Source organism: Macrobrachium rosenbergii, chromosome 12, assembly GCF_040412425.1.
Source record: "Macrobrachium rosenbergii isolate ZJJX-2024 chromosome 12, ASM4041242v1, whole genome shotgun sequence".
In the NCBI taxonomy this organism is placed as follows: domain Eukaryota; kingdom Metazoa; phylum Arthropoda; class Malacostraca; order Decapoda; family Palaemonidae; genus Macrobrachium; species Macrobrachium rosenbergii.
In genome coordinates, this window is record NC_089752.1 from 74,014,160 (window position 1) to 74,024,159 (window position 10,000).

Genomic DNA, 10,000 nt, shown 5'->3' on the forward strand with positions numbered 1-10,000 from the left:
TTCTTGTTAATAAACTTCTTCTTGGTTCATTTTATTAATTTTGTAAGTATTTAATTATTATTAACCTTGACTAACCCTTTGTCTTATCTAACATTTTTCCATCATTGCTTATTTTTATTCTCGTTCATGAGGCTGTTATTGGTGTTTTATTGCTGTGATCAGTCACACAGCATTCATTGTTTGAGTTGAAGTTGGAAGAAAAAAAAGGATCTGGAGATAGGCTATATGAGAAAAATTTTGTGTGGGCAAACTTATGTCAACTTAATATTCTCAGTTTATCTTATGCTTAAACAGTTCTCTTGAAAAATATAATATCATTTTTAAGGAGAACTGTTTAATTTGTTGTAAATTTATAATTTGCTTATTTCTTGACTTGAAACTGTAAAAATTGTGAAACGTAAAACATTAGATTTTCCCAACCGTGAACTCCTATTTTCGTTAGTAACAGTGTTCTCGCGCGTTCGTCAATATCTCGGGACTGCTGTACGGCTTGGCATGACAAAGGCACTGACAGACAGCGTTTATTAGAGAAGAAGTACTGAGCAAATTAACCTGCAGATACATAATGCGAATAAAACAAAAATAGTAGCCCACACATTGTTTAGCAAATTTGATATTCTTCGTATAACCAAGTGTGTGATTTTACTTTAGCAAATAGAGATTATAAAGTTATTTAATACTATCTTTTCTTTATTTCTTACCCTGAGATCGCACATATTTTTAAAGAAACTTCTTTAAGCGTGCGGAAACTAAGAACAGCAGCAATCAGCGCCCATTTCCTGTTTTGTAAACAATCAAGTTTTTCTTGCAGTGTAAGTATTTCACTGGCTTTGGCCATGGTCAGTGATAGTCTCTTAAGATAATTTTTTGCATACTCTGCAGCTGAAAAATGACTAAACAGTTAGAACTGTTCAGTCATTTCTCAGCTATTTATTACTGATTTTCAAAGGAAAAAATAATTTTCCATTAAAACTAAAAACTGCGTAGTTAATATTAGGACTAACACGGGTATATTTTGCTGTTTTTTTTAAGTTTATGACAACCTTGCGTATTTTTTTGCGAAATTATAGAATTCTGTGAGGCACGAAAAATTATGAAATGCTTGATCTGAAGGTGAATCTATTTAATGATCTTGGTGACTTTTACTAATATCCTTCAAGGACCTTGTTCAGACTTCAAGGACCTTGTTCAAATTTTAGATTTCAGAGCTTTGTTTTCATTTTCTCCATTTGGTGGAATTGCCTATGCATTGATGACGGGCCATGGTCATTGAAACCTACACCAATCTCTGAATCAGAGGAAGGATGAGTCCTCCGTTTCCGTTATCGTTGTATGCAATTCGAAGTTTTACCAGTAGTCTTTGGATTAACGACTTTTTTAAGCTACAAGTTGTTATTTCAATTCGTTTTAGAATCAAGCAGCGACAATTCAAACACACTTTGTTCAACTTGTGAAAATTTCTCACCATCATCATCATTACCTTCTGGATCGTGATCTGTACTATATTTTTTGGAGGTCTTAATCTACGTACATTGCTGTAATCCACAATGCTGAACTCCTGTGAAATATATATATATATATATATATATATATATATATATATATATATATATATATATATATATATATTTATATATATATATATATATATATATATATACATATATATATATGCAAATAGACGAATTCCGAGGTAAGTGGAATCGAATATGAACAGGTAGACTGTACTTGTAAAAATAATTTATTACAACTAGTTTCGGGGGTCTTTACATACCCCATCATCAGGCATCTAAAATATATACAAATAAACATAATAAAAATGCACTCGCTAAAATAAAATTAAACATCAGAACTAATTACCAAGAATTAAAGTTGACAGCACTTGTTAACTTACAAAAGCAAGAGCCAAGAGAAAGAATAAAAAATATTAAAGATAGTTATAAACGATAGACACAGAATTAAAAACAAAGTAACTCAGCTGACCGTTTATATTATTACAGAGTGATGGTTTTTCTCTGATTGTATACAAAGTTTCTATTGTGGTTAGTCTGCATCACTACACCTACTGGCTAGTATAGAAAAGATTCCATACTTCAGAGGATGGTCATGATGATGGAATGGTCATGAATGGCACTAAATGCTTGTTTGTTGAGTGGCCTGTTTATTCTAATTTTTTTCAATTTTGTTTATTTATTATATATTTTAGATGCCTGATGATGGGGGCATGTAAGAGCCCGAAACTAGTTGTACAAATAATGTTTACCCAAGTACTTGTCTACCTGTTCCTTATATTTATATATATATATATATATATATATATATATAGTATATATATATATATATATATATATATATATATATACATATATATATATATATATATATAAATGCTTTCTCTCAATAATAAACCATGAAAAGAATGGTGCAATATGCTCGTTAGAAAAAAATTATGGATGTTGGATATTATTTCCTTAGCGATGCACTATACTTTGATGTAAAATGAGAGTATGATAGTATTTTTCTGCTGCACTATAATGTCGACACTGGGTATATGAAAATCATCCCTGTCATTTTCTTCATCAATGAATTTTTCTTTTCCTCTTCCGGATTCAATGCACTTAGAAGTCGTTGCTATGGGTACTGTAACTGAATTTAAAATTTGAGAAATGTTATTACATAAAGTTTGTTTATAGAAAACAAAAAATACTAGTGAGTTAGCTTTAACGATTTAGCGGTCATTGTAATATAATGGCATATATAATTTTGTTAAGAAAAACAAAGCTCATTGTTCAAATCTTAAGAAGAATGATCTACCTGTAATTCATACTGTTTCCAAGCTGCGTCTGTATGCAAAATTCCCCGTCTTGCATGAAAATAAATTTAGGAGAAAACGTATTAGTTTATTTAATAAGGAATAGAAGAATAAGTGCAGTATAAACAAAGGCCGACATTTTACAGGCGCCTATTTTTCTTGATTATTTCGGTGAACGAGGACAATATGAATGCCTAAGGTAATGTCATGAAGCTTTTAAAGCATCAAGGATAGCATAGACATTGAACATTTGTTGACAGTGAAACTAAAGTAGACAGGAAAGAAAGTTTCTAAACACTTTCCTGGTCAGTTGGCAGGCCATATGCCCTCGGGCTATGGCTGTGACGTAATAGAAGTGACGTATAGAGCGTTCGGACGAAGTGAAAATGGCTTCATTTATACCCATTAGGAGAAAAGACCCGTTGGTTTAATATTTTCCGGTAAACCGAGCTTGAATGATGTTGATGGTGTAATTTTTGAAAAGCTGAGAATTGATATTGAAGATTTGATTGGTGTTCAAAAAATGCGAGGCAATATAGTGATCTTGAAGTTCCAGAATCAATGTGTATATGAAACTTTTCTTAACAATTATGATGAAAAAGTAATTTGTTTACCTAATGGTCCGGAGGTGAAAGTAGTTCATTTCAGCAGTGTCTTTACATTTGTCTCAATAAGGTACGCTCCATTTGATATGCAAAACAGTGTGTTGAGTTATGTATTAAGCTCGTACGGGAAAGTTATTGGGATACGTGATAATACTACCTCACTCGGTAGACGTAAAGGACTGTTAAACGGAATACGAACGGCTAAAATGGAAATTAAGAAAAACATTCCATCGGCGCTTTTCATAGGAGGACATAATATTTCTTTCATGTATAACGGACATAAAAAGACATGTCTCAAATGTGGCAGTGAGAATCATTTTGCTGTAGATTGCTCCTTGGACAGAATAGTGAATATTTTTGAGCATGAGAAGGATTTTCCAAGTCTGCCGAATCTACGAGGGAACGAAACACAAGAGAACGAAACACAAGGGAACGAACAAAACTTTGAGAAGGAAAAGCAAGAGTCACTAGGTGAAGATACACCAAATGGTAAAAATGTTCATAACATCAAGAGTGCAATAGTGGAAAATGGCAACAACGAGCCAAGTGTTTTAACAGAAAGGAAGAATATTGAGCTTGAGGATAGTAAAAAACTCAAAGAATGTGAGGATAAGGATTCAAATGAGGAGGAGGAGGTGATATCTATCGATGAGGAGGTACATAGTGGACCAAGTTGGGAAGTGTCTGAATTGGTGATTATACCACAAGAAACTACACCTGTTGAAGGCAACACTGTTATCACGACGAATGTTGACGTTCATCAAGAGGACAAAAAGATAAATCTGAAACCGGGACACGAAATTGGTCAAGGACGAGAAGGAGGAGGACAAACTGATGCAGAATATATTGACGAAGGATTAATGGAGACTGATGGAAATTTGGAAAGTGCGTCTGGAAGCGGAAAATGGAAAATTCAAATGGAAAATGACGTCAAGATGAGAATCTCAAAGAAGAAAATAGGAACCCAAAAATATTCAAGATCCGAAGACAATAGTGATGAGGAAAATTGGAAAAAATTGAGCGACCAGAAAAGGAAAAAGTTGGAATCTTCCTAGTTTTACACCTTCAATCTCTCAATTGGTTGTTTAAATGTGAATGGATTAAATGACGTAGGTAAACAAATGAAGTTGTTATCCTTGTCTAGGTATTATGATATAGATGTTTGGTTATTGCAAGAACATAATGTGAAGGATTTAAAAGCTCTGAGTTTTTTCACAAATTATTATGATGTTTTGTTAAACCCAAGTAATAATCTTAAAGGAGGTACAGCAGTTTGTATAAATAAGTTTAAATCATTATCTGTCATAAGCAAGGAAATGGATACTGAGGGACAGATAATAGGAGCTAAAATATCCTGTTTAAATCATGAAATACCAGTTGTGAATATTTACGCACCTTCTGGTACAGATAAAAAGAAAGAACGAGAAGAATATTTTAGCAATAAAATCTTATATTATTTTCGTAAAAATTTTGAAAATGTAGTTTTCGGGGGGGATTTTAATTGTGTTACATCTAACAGAGATGTTAATACGGGGAAAGATAATTTAGTGTCAAAATCATTGCAGACCTTCATAAAAAATGTAGGATTAAAAGATGTAACATGCACTTGTAAAAGCATTCCAAAATATACCTACATTAGAAAAAGCTATGGTTCTAGGATAGATCGCCTATATATTAAACAGCTACTCCATAATGTGATAAGTACTGATACAGTGCCTGTGGCCTTCTCTGATCATTGTATGGTCATGGCTAAATTCAGGATAGGCGATGTGCAAAAGGGGGAAGGATTTTGGAAATTGAATGCGTCTTTACTGGAGACAGAAGGGTTGGCGAAAGTTTTGAATGTTTTGGAGACATTTAAAACTTAAAAAGATAGTTTTAAAATATAATTGAATGGTGGGAATTTGCTAAAAAGGAATGTAAAAGGTTTTTCATTAAGGTTGCAACGAGGGTATCAAATGAAAAATATGGCTTAATAAATTTATTGCAGTATCGATTAAAATATCTATATGGCTTATGTAATGCTGGGAGTGATAAATATGATGAAATTTATGCTTTGAAAAGTAAAATAAACTGTCTCCAAAACGAACTTTGTGAAGGAATTAAAATAAGAGCAAAATTAAAAGATCAAGTGGAAGGGGAAAAATTGTCATCGCACTTACTTGGGAGGGAGAAAAAGCATAAAGGCAATTACCTGGTAAAGAAATAAAAGGTAAAAGTGGAAATATGCTAACAGATACAAAGGCTGTTCTCCCGTTTCTTAAGGATTATTTTAAATAATGTATGAATTTATTGAAGGAAATCACGAAGAACAATCATATCTGCTTGAGAAATGCAAAAGAAAGGTCGATGAAGAGGACAATGAACTTTTAGGGGAGGAATTTGATACAAAAGAATTATGAGAATCATTGAATAAAATGAGTAAAGGGAAATCACCTGAAAGTGATGGATTAACTGTAGAGTTTTATCAAAGATTTTGGTATATTATCAAAAACGATTTTTTAGAGGTAATAAAATGTGTGTTGAAAGGACGGAATTTATCGGAATCACAAAATTTAGGAATAATAAAACTATATCCAAAAAGTGGAAATTTGGAACTGATTGAAAACTGGAGACCAATCACTCTGTTAAATGTTGATTATAAAATTCTAGCAAAAAACAATGGCAAATCGGTTGAAACTTGTAATTGGAAAAATCATATCACCTGAACAATATTGTGGTGTTCCAAGCAGATCTATAATTCACTGCAATAATACAATAAGGGAGATAATAAATTATGTAAGGGAAAATCATTTGAATGCAGGGATGTTAAACTTGGACTGGTCCAAAGCTTTTGATAGGGTGAGCTTGCCATTCCTTTTTAGAATTATGGAAAAGTTTGGATTTTCGGAAAAATGTATTACATGGTTAAAAATATTATATAAAGATTGTAAAAGTATGATATGTGTGAATGGACTATTTACAGGCACCTTTAATGTAAGAAGGTCGGTTAGACAAGGTTGTCCACTATCAATGTTATTGTATGTCATTTTCCACGAACCATTGTACCTAGCATTAAAACCAATAAAAAATTGTACCCCTACATTTTACCAAACAATGACAAAATTAAAGTACAGGGATTTGCTGATGATACAACAATAATCTTTGCAGACGATGATTCATTAATAGAAATTCACTATGAAATAAAGAAATTTGAAGCAGCAACTGGCTCATTATTAATTAAAGAAAAATCTGGCATCTTAGGAATAGGTGAATGGTCCGGCAGAAGAGACTGGAAGTTAACTTGTTTCAAAGTTGTGGATTGTGCTAAAATTTTAGGCATTTATTTCAGCAATTCATATGAGGAAACTTGTGAAATAAACTGGTCAGATATACAGAAAAAAACTGAAAAGGCAGTTAACATGTTGTGTAAGATATTTAACACTTTACCCAGAAAGCATTAATAATCAACTCTGATATTGTCAAAAATATGGTATGCAGCTCACACACTTCCGTTAAGTAAAAACAAGCTCAAAAGGTGAATGCTATTATTTTCAAGTATATATGGTGTGGTATGTATCGACCTATAAAACGCAGTACCCTGCATTTGTCAAAAATAGAAGGGGGTTTAGGAATAATAAGTATTAAAGAAAAGGCAAGAGCAATCTTCAGTGTAACTTGTTTAAAGAGTATAATAAACTGTAAAGGTTAACCAGGTATTATTGTTCTGTAAGATTAGATGGTATGATGGAATTAGATAATTTATCAGAAATAGCATATTTTACCCTGCATATTATTCTTTGGCAGTAGATGATATTAGGAAAGCATATCACAATAAATTCTTTTCCAAATATAAATAACAGGGAAATGTATTCAATCATTTGGAGGAAAGAAATTCCAGTAGTAGAAAAATAATTATCCCACACTTAAATTGAAAATATTTGGAGAAATATTAATAGTCAATTCATTAAAGTACAGGAAAGGGAATTTGTGTTCAGGTATATTCATGAGTCACTAGCAACAAAACAAAGGCTCCATATGTTGAAGTTAAGAGAGGACTCAAAATGTGACCAATGTGGGGAAACAGAGTATCAAATGCATATTTTTTACTTCTGTAGAGAAAAGAAAAATATAGAAAATTGGTTTAATTCCATTCTAAGGAAATGCTGGGAACTAAATAATTATAATTTATTGAAACTATTATTCTATGATATAGTAGGGAAATCAAACGTTGATAAAAACACAGCCATTTTATTGATCACCTGCTATTTATACTGTTTGTGGATGTGTTACAGACACAACAATAGCTGCCAAAATATAATTGATTTTTTGAAAAATAAACTAGAATCACAAAGGATGTATATTAAACGTAGATATACAAGCAATATTTCCAAGTATGTAACCAAAGAATTTTTAAATTCTAAGTTTTGATTTTGATTTGCATTACTTTGTAGCAAAATGTTGTCTAAGTTTATATTTATATTTTTGTATTACGAGAATTACTCAATGTAAATTATTGAAATGTAATTGTATTTTTATAATAAAAGATAAAAGAAAAATAAGGAATTAGTAGCTTTAAGGTTAGAGCTAATTCCGAAGAACCCACGAACCATTGATTCCTTTTTCCAGTCTAAGGAGAGAGTGAGTCTTCAGTTTGCATCCAACGTAATTTACAAATATACCTGTCCCGATGTAGTCTGGGCACAGACAGTATATCGGATGCACTAAGAGACTACTGAGGGTTCGTATCTGCTCTCATCAGGGGTGAGCTACAGAACTGGGAGTAAACTGTTCAGTCTTGACCAGTCTAATATAAGACATGAAGTAAGGATATGCAAAACTCACATAGACGTCGACGATTTTAAAGTTTTGAGAAAAATAGAGTGAGGAGGAAGTAACCATCCGAGTCCATAATGATCTAACTGTTTGTTCCGACATTTAACAACCAATCTTCGTCAGCACGGTTATTCATTGCCCAATGTTTTTGTTTTTGTTTCCTTCTCACTTATATTTACCTCTGTTTTAGTCTAGCTTTTACCCCCAATATGGGTAGGTGTCCTGCGTTTTCATGGTGTCATCGTGTTTTTTTATATATATATAAACGAGGAGAGAAAAAATAAATTTTGTATATTGTTTTTATCTTATGCATATAGTTATTTATAATTTAAACCCTTTTTCAGCCTTGAAATGCATCAAGCGATGTGAAACGTCGGCTTTTGAATAAATGTAATGTAACAGAACGCCTTTCCATGAACACCTGATCGTTTATATATATATATATATATATATATATATATATATATATATATATATATATATATATACACAACGTGACCTTTTTTTTTTATCATAAATATGAAGGTACACATATCGTTTAATAACCAATTAACTATAACTTTCATATCAAGGGAATTATAATTGATAAGTACTTCGTAACCAGTGGGGCTTGAACCCATGCCTGGTTATTAAGAGACCAAAATGATTAAATTCTGAAAATATGCATACCGACGTCATTTCTATAATGATTTGAAGATAAATTTTCAAAATAAAAATTTGTTTGCGATGTACACGACCGAAGGGTAAAAGGTACGTACGCAAAAGAGACAGGTTAAGACAATCAGGATACCCTCTAGAAGAAAGACAATTCCGCATTCTAGACGGAAATGGCATGATCGAACCACGTGGCCCACGTGTCAGCGATTTCCTCACAGTCCTTGCGGGATTTTAAAGCCCACGCACTATAACAAGGACTCGGGACGGAAGGCACATGTTATCAAGACGGTTTCGAAGCCAGTGGCAAGTGTAAAGTCTGAAAAATATTCTGTAAAAAAAAAAAAAAAAAAAAGTGAAAAGAAACTGCGCCTTCCAATAACAGACGAAATTGAATACTGTTCGACCGTATTATTTTAGATTTGCGAATTAATTGTACGTAAAATATGGGAAACTAAGAAAAAGTAATGAATGAGTATACTTCCAATGTTAATTTGTATGAGATTTATATCTAGTTGCCGATGAAATTTCGGTCCTTTTGCGTAGAATAAGTTCTTCAAATTTATTCTACGTAATCTATAGTTGCTAATACGTCAGTATAAAACTGTATAATCTCGATATGTTATCAACAACATTGGGTTTCGCATTACTACTACAGCAGAGCTAAACTAAATACAAAACAGGAATAAGGTCAACACTAATGATATCTTATTCTATAACAAGGAATTCGTGCGCGTTTAATTAAGTGTTATTTTAAGGAGGAATTTGTCATCTTAAAGATAATTATAACCCTGACTTGAAAACAAATAACCACTCGAAATCGGATGCCCTCCCATGACTTCGATGGCATCTGGAATCCAGATCGCCTTTTCATTATGCATTCCAGGACAAATTCTTTTGTCTGTGCAGCGGAGGTTAGGGTTCCATACGATTCAAGGCATTCACCGAAAACAGGGGTTCTTATCACGGGGTGTCCACTTACCCTCCGCTCCCCCGTGTTAGCTCGGTCAGGTCTTCAGAAATTCCTTAGTTGGTTGGAGAAAGAAGGAGGGAATGAGAACGATTGCGCATGAATGGAAAATAATGTCTTTACAGTTTATATTAGCTGATTGCA